Source organism: Anabrus simplex, chromosome 1, assembly GCF_040414725.1.
Source record: "Anabrus simplex isolate iqAnaSimp1 chromosome 1, ASM4041472v1, whole genome shotgun sequence".
NCBI classification, from domain to species: Eukaryota; Metazoa; Arthropoda; class Insecta; order Orthoptera; family Tettigoniidae; genus Anabrus; species Anabrus simplex.
In genome coordinates, this window is record NC_090265.1 from 544696440 (window position 1) to 544717020 (window position 20581).

Genomic DNA, 20581 nt, shown 5'->3' on the forward strand with positions numbered 1-20581 from the left:
ATCATCAGTATATCGAGTTTCCTGCAGGGCAAGGATAAGAATTTTTTGCCGATCAAGTTCTGTGACTAAATTTAGTAATTTTCCTGGTTGTATCAAAGTGTTGATATTGAATGTACCAATGTATGTGGGGGTTTTGTGGGATAGTTTACCAGAGAGCTCCGACTCTCTCCCATGTTTTCGTGGTCGTCCAGGCTCCCCAGAATCCGAAAGCCTGGTTGTCGTCTCAATGCGACGGGTGGATTGGATACCACCTGGGGTAATGCTGTTAGTACGCTCACGAATCATGTTTGGCTTGTAATAGGAAATCGGGCAGTGCTGGGTGCTTAGAACCAGGGATTGTTAGTTCCTGGAGCTTGGTATTGCCGCCGCACCTACAAGGTGACAGACGCGGACCAGGAAGCCGGTGGATACCACTCAGACGCACCTGGATTTTAAACAGGCTTTTTATTATTATCCCAAAAAGCGAGGGTGCCTCATCCGCCAGTTACACCGTACCAATGATCTTCATCTCTGCCTTCACTGCCGTTGAGGTCTTCTCTCGTAACCCTGAGCTGGGACCCTTACCAGATGATACACACCGGGTCAGTGTGCTCTGGGACTCACATAGGCAGGGGCGCCACTCCCTGGGCAGGGCTGCCTCCGAAGAGGGTCCCTACCTGCTACCTTATTATTATTATTATTATTATTATTATTATTATTATTATTATTATTACCTTACTCCTTGTGGGTGGGGTTAACTTCTAATAAGTAACCAGGGGAACCTGATCCCTACAGAGCGCGTCTCCAGGTGGCGGATAGGGGGCCCCTACAGTATGTAGGGCTGGTTGAAATAACCAATACAACCCGCGGACCAACAGGTAGCCCAATTCCTGGGGGTTTTAAAATACTGGGACACCCTCTCTCCAGGGGTCATAAATATGGAGGGCCCTTGCCCTGGGTTAAGGGTGAAGACCTCAACGGCATATACGGCGGAGAAGATGGACTTCGGTGCGGTGGAGATGACGGAAGAGGCAACCCATCCTTCTGGGGTGTACAGATGGAACCTACTGCCTTGTAGGACGAGGAAGGCATCCTCAAAGGCTAAGGGAGTAAACCCTGAAAGAAAATCCTCTTATGCGTTAGGCCTAGCAAGTCAGCAGGAGAGTATTGAGTACAGTTGCTTTCAATAAGAAAAAGAGCCTCGGAAAGAATATTATAGACCGGACTGACACGTCCTCTCAGACAATTGTAAAGTATGATGACCGTAAGGCTGATGATATACAATGTTCTGAAAGGAAACCCCAAATAAAAAAGAGACCCAAATACCGAATTGGAACTATGAACATTCTATCATTAACTGGAAAGTTAGAAGAACTCCTAGACATGATGGATAGAAGAAAAATATCAATATTGGGATTAAGTGAGACCAAATGGAAAGGAATTGGAAGTAAGACACTTCGTGGAGGTTATAAATTATACTGGAGTGGACAGGAAAAGGTAGCGAAAAATGGTGTTGGATTCTTAATTAATGAAAGGACTGATGCTACAGCTGAAGTTATCTGCAAAAGTGATAGAATAATTAAAATGTTCATGAAACTGCAGAACACTAAGTACACCATCATACAAGTGTATGCCCCACAGACAGGCTGCAGTGAGGAAGACAAAGATAAATTTCGGCAAGACCTGGAAGATACAGTTAATGAGGAAAATGTTATTATTATTGGAGATCTAAATGCGCAAGTTGGGGTAGACAGACTTGGGTACGAGAACATCATTGGTCCACATGGATTTGGACAAAGGAACCCAGAAGGAGAACAACTATTAGATCTGTGCAGAAGAAATGATCTTATAATCAAAAATACATTCTTCAAAAAAAAAAGACAGTCACAGAATTACAAGGTACAGTTGGGATGGCCAGTATAGAACATTGATTGACTACGTAATCCTGACTGACTGACTGACTGACTGACTGACTGATTCATCATCGCCGAGCCAAAACTACTGGACATAAAGAAATGAAATTTTGGGGATATATTCATATTAAGATGTAGGTGCTCGCTAAGAGAGGATTTTTTGATATTCCGTCGCTAAGGGGGTGAAATTTTAAAAAGAGTGTATCTATATCTCAAAACTTTAAAAGTTTACAGATGTAAAAATTGGTATTTAGAATCTTCTTTTAAAATAAGGATACACGTATTTTTTTGTTTTCTGAAAACCCCAATAGGAGGGGTGAAAAAGGGTGAAAATGGGGAAAAATGGGTTGAATGCCTTCAATCAGGATACCGGTACTTATATCTCAGAAACTGAAGATATTACAGACCTGAAAATTGGTACTTTTGATCTCTTTTAAAAATAAAGAAACACGTATTTTTTTGTTTTTGGAAAATCCAATTAATGGGAGGGTGAAAAGCGGGTGAATTTTTAAAATGAGTGAATCTATATCTCCAAACTTTTAAAGTTTGCAGATGTAAAAACTGGTATTTAGAATCTTCATTAAAAATAAAGAAACACGTATTTTTTTGTTTTCGGAAAATCGCGATAGGAGGAGTGAAAAGGGGTGGAAAAAGGGTTGAATGCCTTTAATGAGGCTACTTATATCTCAGAAACTGAAGATATTACAGACCTGAAAATCGGTGTTTGGGATCTCCTTTAAAAATAAAGAAACACGTATTTTTTTGTTTCTGGAAAATCCAACTAATGGGGGGGGGGGGTGAAAAGGGGGTGATTTTTTAAAATGAGTGTATCTATATCTCAAAACTGTTACAGTTTATAGATGTAAAAATTGGTATTTAGAATCTCCTTTAAAAATAAAGAAACACGTATTCTTTTGTTTTCGGAAAATCCCAATAGGAAGGATGTAAAAGGGTGAATAATGGGTTGAATGCCTTTAATGAGGCTACTTATATTTCAGAACCTGAAGATATTACAGACCTGAAAATTGGTATTTGGGATCTACTTTAAATGTAAAGAAACACGTATTTTATCGTTTTTGGAAAATCCAAATATTAAGGGGTGAAAAGGGAGGTGAATTTTTTAAAATGAATGTGTCTACATCTTAAAACTTTAAAATTTCCGGATGTAAAAATTGGTAGTTAGAATCTCCTCTAAAAATAAAGGAACACGTATTTTTTTGTTTCCTGTAAATCCCAATAGGAGGGGTGGAAAAGGGTAAAAAAATGGGTTGAATGCCTTTAATGATACATATATCTCAGAAACCGAAGATATTACAGAACTGAAAATTTGTATATGGGATCTCCTTTAAAAATAAAGAAACTTTTTTTTTTTAGTTTTGGGAAAATCCTATTAATGGCGGTTAAACAGAAGTGACAAATTGGGGTGAATTTTTTGAAAGATTATCTTGGAAACGTAAAATGTTACAGACGTAAAAAGTGGGTGTTTGGAATCTCCTGGAAAAGTAAAGAAACATAGGTAATTTGTTTTTGGAAACTCCACTTAAGGGGAACCCAAAAGGGGTGAAATTTTAAAATGAGAATTTTTACAGTATATCTAAAAAAACTTAACATGTTACAGAAGTGAAAAATGGTATTTTTATCTCTATTAAACATAAAGAAACGTGTATTTTTAATTTTCGGAAATACCACTTGGGTGGAGGGGGGGTGAAAGTGACTGAAAATGGTGTTGAATTCTTTTAATTAGGCTACTGATATCTTAAAAATGAAGATGTTACAGACGTGAAATTTGATATTTGCAATCTGCTTTAAAAGTAAAGAAACACGTATTCTCGGAAAATCCAATGTAGCGGGGGGGAGTGGGGTGAAAGAATTGAAAAATTAATTGACTTTAATTGTATGAGAATATATACATCTAATAAAAACTAAAGTTGTTACAGACGTGAAAATTCGTATTTGGATCTGCTTTAAAAACAAAGAAAAACGAGTTTTGGGGGGGAAACCATCTTGGGGGGCGGGAGTGTAAAGGAGTTGAATTCCTTTCATGAGGACACATAAATCTAAAAGTGAAGAAGTTAGAGTCGTGATAATTGGTATTTAGAAGACCCTTCACTATTAAAGAAACAAGTATTTTTTTGCGGGAAAATTCACTTGGGGGGGGGGGGGGGAGTAGTTTGAAATGAAGTGACAAAAGTAAATTATATTTATGGGGATACTTATATCTCAGAATTGAAGGTAATAGACGTGAACATTGGTGTTTGGAATCTCCCTTAAACATAAAGAAACCAGCCTTCTTTTAATTTGGGGGGGGGGGGGGGTTGGCAGTAAAAACTAACTGCGGTGGGGTGTAAAAGGAGGTGAGACCAATTGATTTTACTGTTCTTAATGTACTTATAAGGATCCTCCGTTGCTCAGGCGGCAGCGCGCCGGCCTCTCACAGCTGGGTTCCGTGGTTCAAATCCTGGTCACTCCATGTGACATTCGTGCTGGACAAAACGGAGGCGGGGCAGGTTTTTCTCCGGATACTCCGGTTTTCCCTGTCATCATTCATCCCAGCAACACATAATAATAATAATAATAATAATAATAATAATAATAATAATAATAATAATAATAATAATAATAATAATAATAACAATAATAATAATAATAATAATAATAATAATAATAATAATAATAATAATAATAATAATAATGATGATGTTCCGGACCGTCGTCAAATATGCGGACCGCGCTGGAAACGGCTCCTGGACGGGTAATGACTAAGAATGCAGTCCGGCCGCGGGTTCAGTGCCGCCAAGGCACCCAATATGACACCACGCCGGATCTCCTGAAGGATTTTATCCAGATTAAAAATGATTATAGGAAAATACGGTATGGCAAAGATTTACGGACCCAACCGACCGGGAAGAATACCTGAGCCTAGCCCGGGAAGTACGAAATCGATTGCTGGAAAGGAATATTGAAAAATGGGAGGAAACGTGCCGTAATCTAATAGAAAACGAGTCAGATCGGGAATTTTGGTGGATTCTCGCTGAAAACGTGTCAGATCGCGAATTTCGGCGGATTATATATCTAAAACAATAAGCATTCAATTATAAATTTCAGTATAATACCGTAGCGAAGCACGGGTACCTTGCTAGTCTATACAGTAGAGTCTCGCTCAACCGACCTTCGCTTATCCGACACTCCGTGTTATCCGACGCCGGTAGTCTTAATTTGAACTTTAGGTGGATGCAATTCTGGGACACGGGGTGTGGAGGGTGCGACTGTGGGACAAGCACTGGCAGTCATGCGGTAGGATTGTTCAATGTAGTATTGGTTGGGTGCGGATGTTATAGTTTTCATATCCTCTGTGAGTATGGCGAGTAAACGTAAGAAAGTGATTGTTTCCGTGGAAGACAAGTAGAATGGGTTAAAGAGACTGGACAAAGGGGAAACTCTCCAAAAAATGGCTTCATATTATGCTGTTGGACGTGTTACAGTGGTAGACTGGAAGCTTACGAGGGAATAAATTAAAAAGTGGTGCTCTACCAGAGCAACAAGTGATGCTCTGAAAATTAGAAAAAAAAACAGTGAAAAATGTGAGTACGAAAAAGTAAGTGAAGCACTATTTCTTTGGTTCACTAAAAACCAGGAAAAGGGCTTGTCAATATCTGGCCCCATTCTGCAAGAAATGGCGGTGTATATCCAGAAGGAGTTTTATAAAGGGACCCTAATTTTACTGCCAGTGCTGGGTGGCTTGATCGGTGGAAAAAACCGTACAGCATTGGGCAGCTTAATATCTGTGGAGAAAAACTGTCAGCTAAATCCGATGAGGTTGTGAAATTTAAAAGACAATTTTAAGAAATAATTCTTGCTGAAGGATTATCCGGTGAACAGATTTTTAATTGTGATGAGACTGGGCTGAATTTCAAGATGCTGACATCAAAACTCTTGCAGCCCAAGCCAAGACGACTGCACCTGGCTGCAAGCGAAGTAAGAAAAGAGTACTGCATCTACTGTACAATTGAATAAGTAAGTCAATAAATAGAATACCCTTAAAACACAGTACATAATACAGTATAGCCTTCCTGTTTGTTTTAGTTCATTTTCAAAGTTATTCCGTATTATCCGACATTTTCGGTGATCCGACGTACTCCAGGTCCCGTTTAAGTCGGATAATCGAGACTCTACTGTATATATATAAAATAGCTTGTCCTGACTGACTGACTGATTCATCATCGCCGAGCCAAACTACTGGACATAAAGAAATGAAATTTTGGGGATGTATTCACATTATGATGTAGGTGCTCGCTAAGAGAGGATTTTTGGATATTCCTTCGATAAGGGGGTGAAAAGGGGGGGGTGAAATTTTAAAATGAGTGCATCTATATCTCAAAACTTTAAACGTTTATAGATGTGAAAATTGGTATTTAGAATCTTCTTTAAAAATAAGGAAACAAGTATTTTTTTGTTTTCAGAAAATACCAATAGGAGGGGTGAAAAAGGGTGAAAATGGGGGAAAATGGGTTGAATGCCTTTAATCAGGATACCGGTACTTATATATCAGAAACTGAAGATATTACAGACCTCAAAATTGGTATTTTGATCTCTTTTAAAAATAAAGAAACACGTATTTTTTTGTTTTTGGAAAATCCAATTAATGGGAGGGTGAAAAAGGGGTGAATTTTTAAAATGAGTGAATCTATATCTCGAAACTTTTAAAGTTTGCTGATGTAAAAATTGGTATTTAGAATCTTCATTAAAAATAAAGAAACACGTATTTTTTTGTTTTCGGAAAATCGCAATACGAGGAGTGAAAAGGGGTGAAAATGGGTGGAATGCCTTTAATGAGGCTACTTATATCTCAGAAACTGAAGATATTACAGACCTGAAAATTGGTGTTTGGGATCTCCTTTAAAAATAAAGGAGCACTTATTTTTTTGTTTCTGGAAAACCCAATTAAGGGGGGGGGGGTGAAAAGGGGGGTAATATTTTAAAATGAGTGTATCTATATCTCAAAACTTTTAAAGGTTATAGATCTAAAAATTGGTATTTAGAATCTCCTTTAAGAATAAAGAAACACGTATTTTTTGTTTTTGGAAAATCGCAATAGGAGGAGTGAAAAGGAGTAAAAAATATGGGTTGAATGCCTTTAATGAGGCTACTTATATTTCAGAACCTGAAGATATTACAGACCTGAAAATTGGTGTTTGGGATCACCTTTAAAAATAAAGAAACACGTATTTTTTTGTTTGTGGACAATCCAATTAATTGGGGGAGGGTGAAAAGGGGCGTGATTTTATAAAATGAGTGTATCTATATCTCAAAACTTTTAAAGTTTATAGATGTAAAAATTGGTATTTAGAATCTCCTTTAAAAATAAAGAAACACGTATTCTTCTGTTTTCGGAAAATCCCAATAGGAAGGGTGTAAAAGGGTGAAAAATGGGTTGAATGCCTTTAATGAGGCTACTTATATTTCAGAACCTGAAGATATTACAGACCTAAAAATTGGTATTTTGGATCTACTTTAAAAGTAAAGAAACACGTATTTTTTCGTTTTTGGAAAATCTAAATATTGGGGGGTGAAAAGGGGGGGTGAATTTTTTAAAATGAGTGCGTCTACATCTTAAAACTTTAAAATTTACAGATGTGAAAATTGGTAGTTAGAATCTCCTCTAAAAATTAAGGAACACATATTTTTTTGTTTCCTGTAAATCCTAATAGGTGGGGTGTAAAAGGGGTGAAAAATGGGTTGAATGCCTTTAATGGGGATACATATATCTCAGAAACGAAAGATATTACAGAACTAAAAATTTGTATATGGGATCTCCTTTAAAAATAAAGAAACACGTAATTCTCAGTTTTTGGGAAATCCAATTAATGGCGGTTAAACAGGAGTGACAAATTGGGGTGAATTTTTTGAAAGACTATATCTACAGAATATCTTGGAAACGTAAAATGTTACAGACGTAAAAAGTGGGTGTTTGGAATCTCCTCTAAATGTAAATAAACATATGTGATTTGTTTTTGGAAACTCCACTTAAGGGGAACTCAAAAGGGGTGAATTTTTAAAATGAGAATTTTTACAGTATATCTAAAAAACAACTTAACATGTTACAGAAGTGAAGGTATTTCTTTATCTCTATTAAACATAAAGAAACGTGTGTTTTTAGTTTTCGGAAATACCACTTGGGTGGAGGGGGGTGGTAAAAGTGACTGAAAATGGTGTTGAATTCTTTTAATTAGGCTAGTGATATCACAAAAATGAAGACGTTACAGACGTGAAATTTGATATTTGTAATCTGCTTTAAAAGTAAAGAAACACGTATTCTCGGAAAATCCAATGAAGGGGGGGGGGGGGGGGAGAATTGAAAAATTAATTGGCTTAATTGTATGAGAATACATACATCTAATAAAAACTAAAGTTGTTACAGACGTGAAAATTCGTATTTGGATCTCCTTTAAAAACAAAGAAAAGCGCGTTTTGGTGGGGAAAATATCTTGGAGGGTGGGAGTGTAAAGGAGTTGAATTCCTTTCATGAGGACACATAAATCAAAAACTGAAGAAGTTAGAGTCGTGATCATTGGTATTTAAGAAGATCCTTTACTATTAAAGAAACAAGTATTTTTGGCGGGAAAATTCACTTGGGGGGGGGGGGGGGGAGGAGTATTGTGATATGAAGTGCAGAAAGTAAATTATTTTTATTGGGATACTTATATCTCAAAACTGAAGGTAATAGACGTGAACATTGGTGTTTGGAATCTCCCTTAAACATAAAGAAACAAGCATTCTTTTAATTTGGGGGGGGGGGGGTGGCGGTAAATAAAAACGGCGGTGGGGTGTAGAAGTAGGTGAGACCAATTGATTTTAGGTGTTATTAATGTACTTATAAGGATCCTCCGTTGCTCAGGCGGCAGCGCGCCGGCCTCTCACAGCTGGGTTCCGTGGTTCAAATCCCGGTCACTCCATGTGACATTCCTGCTGGACCAAACTGTGGCGGGACAGGTTTTTCTCCGGATACTCCGATTTTTCCTGTCATCAACCATTCCAGAAACACATAATAATAATAATAATAATAATAATAATAATAATAATAATAATAATAATATTATTCCGGACCGTCGTCAAATGTGCGGACCGCGCTAGAAACGGCTCCTGGACGGGTAACGACTAAGAATGCAGTCCGGCCGCGGGTTCAGTGCCGCCAAGGCACCCAATATGACACCACGCCGGATCTCCTGAAGGATTTTATCCAGATTAAAAATGATTATAGGAAAAGATGGCAAAGATTTACGGACCCATCTGACCGGGAGGAATACCTGAGCCTAGCCCGGGAAGTACGAAATCGATTGCTGGAAAGGAAGATTGAAAAATGGGAGGAAACGTGCCGTAAAATAATAGAAAACCAGTCAGATCGGGAATTTTGGTGGATTCTCGCAGAAAACGAGTCAGATCGCGAATTTCGTCGGATTATATATCTAAAACAATAAGCATTCAATTATAAATTTCAGTATAATACCGTAGCGAAGCACGGGTATCCTGCTAGTCACAAATAAAGATGGTGGCAGGTACATCACAGATGTAAAGGTCATCCCTAGTGAAAGCATGGACAGTGACCACAGATTGTTGGTAGTAGACTTCAAACATAAGGCAAAAGAAACGCAGAAACTTATTATGAAAAAACCAAGGGTTAAAACTTGGAAGTTGCAAGAAGTCCAAATAAAGGAAGAATACAAACTAAGGATTCAACAGAGTTTGCCGAAGTGTGAAGTAACCAGCGTTAATGAAGAATGGAAGGCCTTCAAAGACACCTTTGTGGGAGAAGCCAAAAACCTATGTGGAGTTACAAGTTCTATCAAAAGAAAAAAGGAGACACCATGGTGGAATGATAGAGTGAAAACAGCGGTGAAAGAAAGAAACAAAAAAAAGAAGGCACTGGACAAGGAAAAACAAAAACAGGGACAAAAACGAAAAGTACAAGAAATACAAAGACTTCAAGGAGTATACAGGAACAAGAAACTTGCTGTAAAAAACATTGTAAGGGAAGAAAAAGAGAAATGGAATGAGTTTGCAGACAAACTGGAAGAGGACAGTAGAGGAAATATGAAATTGCTATACAGAGTAGTGAAAAACAAGCGAAGGGATCAAGAGACCATAAAAGCAATAGAACGTGATGATGGAACTCTGGCAGAAGAAGAGGGAGAAATTAAACAAGAACTCAAGATCTATTTCAAAAAGCTGCTGAATGGAGATACAGAAAACATAACAACGGATAGAGGAGAACCAAGTCGAGGAACCACAACTGAACCACCAATTACATGGCTTGAGGTTGAAAATGCGCTCAAGAGCATGAAGAAAGGAAAGGCAGTGGGCATAGAAAAACTAAGTGCAGATATGCTGAATGCAGCAGGAATTCCAGGAATCCAATGGCTCTACAGACTGCTCAACAAGATATGGGAGGAAAATACTATTCCTGAGGACTGGAAGATGGGCATCATTGTACCTCTGTTCAAGAAAGGAAGCCGACGAAAATGTACTAATTACCGTGGTATCACACTACTGTCTCATGTCCTGAAAATATTGGAAAAAATAATAGAAACCAGAATCAGAGATATTGTTGAACCAATTTTGGAAGAAGAGCAGTACGGTTTCAGACCAGGAAGGTCAACTACAGACCTTATATTTGCAATTAGGATGCTAATGGAAAAACACTGAGAGAAGAACAAGCCTTTATTTCTAATATTTTTGGACATTGAGAAAGCATACGATAGTGTACCAAGGGAAAGAATTTGGCAATGCATGAAAGAACTTCAAGTGCGAGACAGCCTCATAGACAAAGTGAAAATGTTGTATAGTGGGAACAGAAGCTGTGTTCAAGTAGGATGTGGTTTGTCAGACTGGTTTGAAACAAAGAGAGGAGTGCAGCAGGGCAGCTCATTGTCACCACTTCTATTTATTATTGTAATGGATGTAGTAATGAAATCAATTAAAAGGAAAGAACATGGAGATATCAAAGCCTTCACATTTGCAGATGATGTTGCAATCTGGAGTGACTCAGAAGACGAATTGGGAGAGAGAATACAAAGCTGGAATGAGGAGTTTAAGAAATATGGTTTAAACATCAGCAAGACCAAGACGGTGGTGATGAAAGTGTATGGGGAAGGAGCAGAACCAATAGTCATGTTAAATGAAGCTCAACTGGACAGCGTGCCAGTTTTCAAATATTTGGGTAGCGTTATATCAAATGACAACCTAGCAAAACATGAGGTGAACAATCGAATCAATAAGGCAACACAATTTTACCACCAGGTAAGACACCTGCTGTGGGATGAGCAAATACCCATGAAAACAAAAATGACATTGTACAAGTCCTATTATACACCAATTCTTACCTACAGTCTCGAAACCACAACACTGACCAATAGAGATAATTCCAAACTTCAGGCAGCTGAAATGAAATTCCTACGCACTATGATCTAGAAAACCAGGAAAGACAAGATTAGGAATGAGAAAATTAGAGAAGAAGTAGGAATAGATGATTCTCTCCTCAATAAGATTCAGATATCAAGACTGAAGTGGTTTGGTCACATGAAGAGGATGCCAATAAACAGAACTGCAAGGAAGGAATTTTACAGAAAGGTAGAAGGAAGACGACCCGTGGGAAGGCCACGAAGAAAATTGATAGATTTAGTTAAGAGCGATGTACTGCTGAGAGGTCATGATTGGGACAAGTTGGTGGAGGAAGAATGGTACAAGGACAGGATGAGATGGAGGAGGCTCATATACCACACCCGGGAAACTGGAGATGGTTTAGGAAGATGATGATTATTATTATTATTATTATTATTATTATTACGGAAGTCCATTGACAACACATCAAGTGATTTAACATTGGGTAGATATCGCTGTAAGATTACGAACAACAAAATCTGATGATTTGGCATCCATCCATTGAACAGGGTAACACAGAAAAATTACAAAACTTTTTTACTCTGATCTTGAAAGAGTTGCAATCACATAGAGGTGCAGAAGTTAGCATTGCTTGCAATTATGCACAGTGTAAGCACAATGGACCCCAAAGAACTCAACAAGATTAGACAAGTGAATAACATTGTATTTGGAAGTGTGTATTACTTACTCATATTATGCATGAACTACTGTCAGTGAATATGAACAAGCACACGTACTAAAGGATGTTCTAGGATTGAAGATTTTGAAAAATTAATGCACTGAAATAAATACACCAAGAATGGATCATGTAGGTTTAATTAGCCTATTTATAATATGATGTTATGGAAAGGGAACAAACAAGGGTATAAATACAAATCAAGGACAAAAGTCCAGGAAATATAAGAACACACATGAAGGCAAAATGCACTGACAGGTCAGTGTAGGAAGAGGGAGTAACAGAAAGAAGTGAAAAGGACAAACTCCCATACCTCACAACAAAGACATTGTGTTTATCTCTTCTGGGGCTTTCTATTCCTGGATATTAATAACAAGGCTTGTGTTAAACGACAAGATGGTGATGTCTTCTTTCGGGATTTTAGGTCACCTGAACATTGCCAATATGTCAAATATTTCGACAATACTGAAGTAGCCCTTATCAAGATGAAACAACATGTGGAGGATGGGTTTTCAGAGCAGCCATTCTTGTTTCATCTTGCAGCCTATATAGATCACAAAACACAGCTAATCTGAAGTCTCTCTTCTTTCCTGTTGAGATACCGTATAATCTTGAATACCACCCGCACTGTTTTTTCAAAAACATCGCTTCCAAAATTGGGTGCTGGTCTTATTTAAAATTTTGGGAAATTTATCTTTCCAAATGCACGTAAATCATGCATCACCGTCAGCGCAGCTTGGCAACAATGCTCTCTCCGCTCTCAGTATACACTACTTCCGCGCTTGGCGTCAGTCTCACGCACGTTCTTGGAGCATCAACATAAATTCCACAAAGCGTTTGCGATCTTTTACTGCAAGTGATAAACTGAAAGTAGTTCGGGAATCCGAAATTATTGGAAATCGTGCCGCCGGTAGGAAATACGATATTGATGAGTCATGTATTCGCGATTGGAGAAAGAAGAAAAATGTGCTATTAACATGTAGTGGTGATCGTTGAACTTTTCGTGGACTGAGTGTACAGTTTCCAGAAATTGAAAAAAAAGCTTTATAAATATGTAATAGAAAGGCGGGAATTGGGATATGGTGTGTCAACCGAAATGTGTCAGCTAAAGGCATTAGGAACTTTCATCGGAAGGGTTTAAGGCAAGCCGACAATGGGTTTGTAATTTTTATAAAAGAAATGGGTTGAGCGTACGAAGGCGTACCTCAATTTCACAGTGTCTTCCTGGTGCCTACGATGAGAAGTTATTGTCGTTTCAGCGTCACATAATTCGGTTGCAGAAGGAAAATGCATATTTGCTTTCCCAAATTGGCAATGCAGATCAGATGCCAGTCTACTTTGAAATGCCAGTGGACAGGACTGTGAATGTTAAGGGTGCGAAAAGTGTTACCATTAGAACAGGTGGTAATGAAAAACAACGGTGTATGGTAATGTTGTGTATTCTCGCCGACGGAACCAAATTGCCGCCGTACATTGTTCTCAAGCGAAAGACGCTTCCTAAAAATCTACCCTCTGGTGTTATCTCAGATCTCAGAACTCCGGCTGGATGGACAGTTCACTTGTGGAAGACTGGGTAAAGTGTGTCTGGCAACGTCGCCCTGATGCATTATTGGGACAAAAGAGCTTGCTGTGAAGAGACGCTGTGAAGAAACATATCAAGGTTGGGAAAACCGACCTAGCAGTCATTCCAGGCGGGATGACGTCTATGCTACAGCCGCTGGATGTCTGCGTGAACCGTCCATTTAAAGCAGCCTTGAAACAGCTCTATACAGAATGGATGGTGACTGATAATCACACACTGATGCCAAATGGTCGCATTCAGCACCCGGAAGTTCAGCTGATGTGTTCGTGGATTTTGACAGCATGGAATCGTATCCCTGGACACCTCATACGGAAGAGCTTCAGGAAATGTAGCATTTCTAATGCTATGGATGGCAGCGATGACGACATTTTGTGGGAAAGTGACGGTGATGAAAGTTCCGAAGTTGGTACTGATGGTACCGCATATTTAAATAACAATATACTTTTTGACAAATACCGATCTGGTTTTAGAAGCAATCATAGCACAACTACTGCACTACTTAAAATTACAAACGACATAGGAATAGCTATGGATAAGGGAGAAGTTACTGTTTTAACTCTTCTAGATCTTAGTAAGGCCTTCGACAGCGTTGACACGGACATACTAATAGCAAAATTATGTGCTCTTAATTTCTCACAAAGCACATTATCCTGGATGTATTCCTATCTCTCTGATCGCTGGCAGTGTATATCAACAGGTGAAAATTTCTCTTCTTGGCAATCTGTAGAGACTGGAAAACAACAGGGGTCAGTGCTAGTGCCACTCCTAATTTCGATATTCATTTCAGGACTAACACAAGTAATTAAACATTGTCAATATCATGTGTACGCAGATGACATACAAATATATATACATGCACATCCTCGTGACTTACCGACAGCAATAAATAATATGAATGACGACCTAGAAAGAATATGTAAGTGGACCAATGACCATGCACTAAAAATCAATGCCCAAAAATTGCAGTGCATTCTTTTAGCTACCCAAAAAACCCACGCACGCCTTACAAACATGCATACCTACTCAGTAACATTAAGAGGCACTCAGTTACAATTCAAAGACACAGTTAAAAACTTAGGGATGATAATGGATAAAAACCTTAGTTGGAACGATCATGTAATACGTATATGTCAGCGAGTGTTTTATTCCTTACATTCCCTTAAGAAACTCAGAGATTTACTCCCCCAAAATGTAAGAAAACTGCTTATTCAAAGTATGGTAATGCCAATATTCGACTACTGTGACGTAGTATACAGCAACCTGAACGCCTCACTTTCCATCAAGCTCCAAAAGGCACATAACGCATGTGTTCGATTTATTTCAGATATACCAAGGTTTAGCCATATTTCTCCCGCATTTGATAGACTTGCATGGCTATGCTTAAGAGAGCGACGAAATTAACACACTGTTTCCCTGTTACATCGTATACTGAATCTTAACACTCCTGAATACCTTGCCACACAATTCCATTACCTAGCATCACCTTCTAGTATTCCTACCAGATCATCATCCACCTCAGTACTAAGCATTTCCATTCACCGCTCAACTGGCTACAGTACATCATTTGTAATCGCCGCCAGCCGAATTTGGAGTTCCCTACCTGCTGAAATTAGGAGCGTGTCAAACCACCTCTGCTTTAAAAAACTCTGTCAAATCTGGTTAATAAATAATAATAATTATTCATAACATAGTAGGATTAGATCATAGCTAAGTTATTAGGTTAATTAAAACATTTAATTGATACCTTAAGATATTAAAGTGTAGATAATTTAGTGTATATTTAACTCTTCATGTAGGTGTATGTATGGTGGGACAGAATAGCAGGCTTCATAGCCTGAGTCCCCCCATATAAAACAAGACAATAAATAAATAAAAAATAAATAAATGATGATGATGAATGAACTCATTGGATATCGTTCTGGAAATGTTTGTTTACTTTTATTTGTATTTTCTAATCATTTTGTATGTGTTAGTAAAGATTGTAAATAATTTTGACTTCACTTTTTATTTTTTTTATTTTGTTCTTTCAAAATAAGTGTGCAGGTCTTATTCGGTGGCAGGTGGTATTCAAGATTATACGGTAATTGTCATGTTTCATTATTTAAATAGCTTCTTGGTAAAGATGACCCAATAGTTTCTTGGTAGAAATGAGCATTGATACTGGCGCTGGCAAGTAGTAGCCAGAACTATACTTTCCTTGCCTTGTTTCATGATCCAGAAAAGAGTGTGCTCTATCACATCAGATTTTTCCAGTTGGACAAGGCAGCAATAATGCTTAAGTTCTTTCAGCCTGCTGTTCATGCTGTATTTGATGGTTCTAATATAACATGAGTTTTCTTGGGACCATAAAATTTAAAAAAGGGAAAAAGACATTTTTAAAACAGTCAGGTAAGGTTCCACTGTAACTAACAGTTCTCATCTTTTTCAATAACACTTTCTCCCTTTGTAACACAAAAGATAATTTATTTTCCTACCTAATGCTATTTTTATCTTTCCAACTACAGTAGAGACCCACTAATCCGAACTAATTGGGACCGAACCCTGTTCGGATTAGCGAAAAATTCGGATTAGGTGGATTTTCGTCAAATATGACAACATGTTGACTTTAAGTATTTATGTGTTAAGTATTAAAATGATTGAAAGTAGGAAATTAGTACAGAATGCTGTAATTTATTTTACAACTACATTCTGAGGCTCGAAAACCAATTACTGTACTGTAATGTTTTTATAAGCACTGTTGGCGTCTACCTAGCACGAGCAGCCTGGTGAAAGTCGGAATGGAAGGGGCAGTGACTTCAACTGGCAAGCATGCAAGCTCCACACTTCTCCTACTCCTTCTCTTACTCTCAGTTCAGTGTGTCTAGCACAATCTCCCAGACTGTGTGTGCCTACTGTAATAGTGTATGATTTGTTTTGTGAGTGCTGAGTTTGTTGTACATTCTTTTCCTAGTCCCAGCTGTCTCTCATCATGGCAAGCAAACATAAACACAACTCGTGTACGTTAAAAGAAAAACTTGAAGTGTTAAAAAGACAGAACAATGGTGAAAGTGCCACTCAATTATAATAGAACGCATCAGGCCAACAAAAAAAATTAAATTCAAGGTGCCAGGGAAATTGCAATGAACATGTGGTATTTTGGTGATGCTGAATACGAATCTCATTGAGTTTTACAGATTGGCTCTAGTTTATACAATACCAGGTGTTCATTAAATTAACCTCGTATTCTGACATTACCTATATCCGCTGACTTATGGAGGCGAATATTAATTTTTTAAAAATTTATGTTTGTTTATTGTCATGTAACATTATATTTTATCAACTTTAACATTAACTTTACATGTGATTTGTTTTTTGCAGTGAAATATGAAATATGAGTTCTTCACGACGAGGTTGTGTCCTGATGAGTTCTGTTATGTGTGTGGTGAATGCACTCCCTTGAAAAATAGAAAAAAACATCACCAACTTTGTGAAGAAAGCCTATTTTGCATATTTTGGTATTCATCTTGGGGACCAAGATAAGTCTTGGACTTCCCATAAGGTTTGTAAAAGCTGTGTGGAGGATCTAAGAAAGTGGACAAACAGAACAAAGAAAAGTTTAAACTTTGGAGTGCCAATGTTTTGGAGAGAAAAACAAAACCACCACGATGACTGTTATTTTTGTGTTGTGAGTGTAAAAGGTTTCAATAAATACAAGAAACAGAAGTGGGATTATACAAATTTGGATTCAGCATGGAGACCTATAATCACATAGCAAAGATGTTCCAGTGCCAGTATTTACCACACTTCCTGAACTTTCATCGTCAGATGTTGAAAAATTGCAGGACGTGGAAAGTAATACAGATGCCAGTGAACATGAAGCCAGTATTTCTACACCTCAGCAGTTCTCTCAGGAACAACTCAGTGACTTGATAAGAGACCTCAGTCTATCTAAGCAAGATTCAGAACTCTTGGCATCCAGGCTCAAAGAAATGAACTGCCTGAAGCCACAAACTAATATTACAGTTTACCGGACTAGAAAAATGTGCCATCTTCCATACTTCAATGAAGATAATGAAATTGTGTTCTGCAATGATATTCTGAGACTACTACTTGAAATGGGTTTGCCAGAGTATCGACCAGAAGACTGGCGAATTTTTATCGATAAGTCTGTAAAAAGCTTGAAATGTGTGTTGTTACACAATGGAAATCGCTATGCTTCCATTCCACTTGCCCACTCCACAAAACTTCATGAAGAATATGACAACAAGAATACGATTCTGCAGAAAATTCGTTATCATCAGCATGGGTAGCTTATTTGTGTTGATTTGAAGATGGCCAACATCTTGCTTGGGCAGCAAAGTGGCTACACAAAGCACCCATGTTTCATCAGCATGTGGGATAGTAGGGCTAAACAACATCATTGGGAAAAGGTGACGTGGCCTTCAAGAGAATATATGACAGTTGGATTAGCGAACATCATACATGAGCCATTGGTTGATAGGGACAAAATAATTGTCCCTCCAGTTCATATAAAGCTAGGCCTCACAAAGCTATTTATTAAGGTCTTGGACAGAAATTCAAACTGCTTCAAGTCTATTTGCAAATCTTTCCCTGCACTCAGTTGTGAAAAACTTAAAGCAGAAATCTTCGATGGTCCTCAAATTCGCCAGCTCATAAATGATTCAGATTTCAGTAAAGTCATGACTGACATCGTAGCATTTGCCTGGTGTAGTTTTGTCTGTGTTGTGAGGAACTTCTCGAGCAACCTTAAAGCAGAGATCTACGAGCAATTGGTCCACAACATGCTCACAAAGTTTCATAATTTGGGGGCTAATATGAGCATAAAGGTACACTTCCTTCATAGTCACCTAGATAAATTTCCTGACAATCTTTGTGATTTTATTGAGGAACTAGTGGAGAGGTTTCATCAAGACATCCAAGGCATGGAGGAAAGGTATCAAGGAAGGTGGGACAGGCACATGATGGCAGACTACTGCTGGAATCAACAACGTGACTGTCCTGATTACTCACACAGGAGACAATCATACAGACAGAGTTTTTTCAAGCAATAATTGTGAAAACTATTATGCATTCTGTTATGAACTGAATCTAGTGTCACTGTATAGTTCATATGTTCACTTTATAATGATTTGGTTTTGTTTTCAGACGGTTTGTAAGTAGATTATACTTTTCATATTTATTTTCCTGTTTTAAAAATATTTTCCAGTAGGACTTTCAAAATCTCAAAAACTACAGCCAATTGAGCAAAACCGTTATCATATTCGGAATCAGCATTCAAAAGTCAGTTTAAAATCACTCAAATCTCACTGGCACCAAAATGGTTGTTGACCAGTGAATCGAATTTGGTGTCTGCAAAGCAACCATTAGCGACTGGAAAAAGAACCATGTTAAGATTGAGCAGTTTTGTTCTGCTATGAGTGAAAAGTCTCTTGAAAAAAGGCATACAACGAGACTGTCCCCGTATGTAAAACTAGATGAAGCACTCTTTTTTGTGGTTTACTCAAGAAGGACAGAAAGGAATCCCTCTAATACAAAAAAAGGCGCTTGAACCGAGTAAGCTTATGGACGGCGATCCGTCATTTTTGGCTAGTTGCGTTTTTTTAGACCGATGGAAGAAAAGACATGGAATTAGACAGCTTATAGTAACTGGCAAGAAACTTCAGCAGACAACAATGCGGCTACTGAATACCTTGAGGAATTTAAAATGATTTCTTCTATGTACTCAACACAGCAAGCGTACAATGCAGATGAGATGGGGCTAAATTTTAAAGCGTTGCCAACCAAAAGCCTTGCATCACAAGAAGAAAAATCTGCCCCGGGTTTTAAAATGGATAAACAACACGTAACTGTGTTAGCTTGCAGCAATGCCTCTGCGACACATAAGCTTCCACTAATGGTGATCGGCAAATTGGCAAAACCATGGTGTTTCAAAAACATGAACATGAACTCACTCCCTGTTTATTACAAAAATCAGAAAAAAGGCTTGGATGGATCTCACCTTATTCCAAGGCTGGTTCAGAAAACAATTTGTGCCAAAAGTGAAAGTTTTTAAGAAAGAAAATGAACTGCCTCCTCATGCAATGTTACTGATAGACAATGCTCCATTGCATCCAGAAGAAATGCAACTTGTTTGCAGTGACATTACAGCCTTTTTCCTTCTACCCAATGTCACTTCGATTTTGCAGCCAATGGACCAAGGAGTGTTGCAAGCAATAAAACAAAACATCAGAAAAATTCTTCTCCAAAGCCTACTTGAAAAGAATGAAGAACTTACAATCCTGCAAAAACTTAAGAAAATTACCATAAAAGATGTAATTTACCGGGTTGGGAGAACACAAGCGAAGCCGCACTGCAGAAATCATGGAAAAATCTCTGTTCTGATCGGGAGTTTGTTAAAACAGTTTTTTCCCCGGCAAAAGAATGTGAACTTCTTTCATTAGTAAAAAGAATTCCGGGTTGCAAAAATGCAGAGGAAAAATGCATCGAAGAGTGGATGGCTATCGACGACAGTGGTCACGAGGAATACTATGCAGATGAAGACCTTGTAGCAGTGGTGCAAGGGACGTCAGCTGAGATCAACACAGATGATAGTTGAGGACAAGGGGGACACCCAAACTGGTGTTTCACACACTGCCGCTGTCAGTGCCCTTGACCTTGCCCTACACTACGTCGAGCAGCATGCCGCTGAAACTCCTAATGATGTAATGTTTATGCGATGTTAGCGAAATATTGCCTCTTCAAGTCGTTTCAGTGCGTTGCGTCAAAAGAAGATCACTGACTTCACTTCTTAAGTGTTCATTTGCTTTTCCGCTTGTTTTGTCGTTAACGTAAAAAAATTGCATTCAAAATTTGTTATGCACATAGTTAGTAGGTCTATGCCTTCTGTTTTTTAGATTTTGTGTATATGATAGCTAACAGATTCACTATTTACTCCTGCAGCATTTATTTCATATGTTTTTGTGCTTATAAATTTACATTTTTCCTTCGAAAAATTAG

At 38.2% G+C, this 20581-nt stretch overlaps 1 protein-coding gene across 1 annotated transcript in view; it reads right to left on the reverse strand.

Moving 5' to 3' along the window:
- The window catches only part of LOC136869236 (coiled-coil domain-containing protein 186), a 184679-nt gene that overhangs the window by 63493 nt on the left and 100605 nt on the right, over window positions 1-20581 (reverse strand). The gene's annotated exons all lie outside the window — the stretch shown is intronic.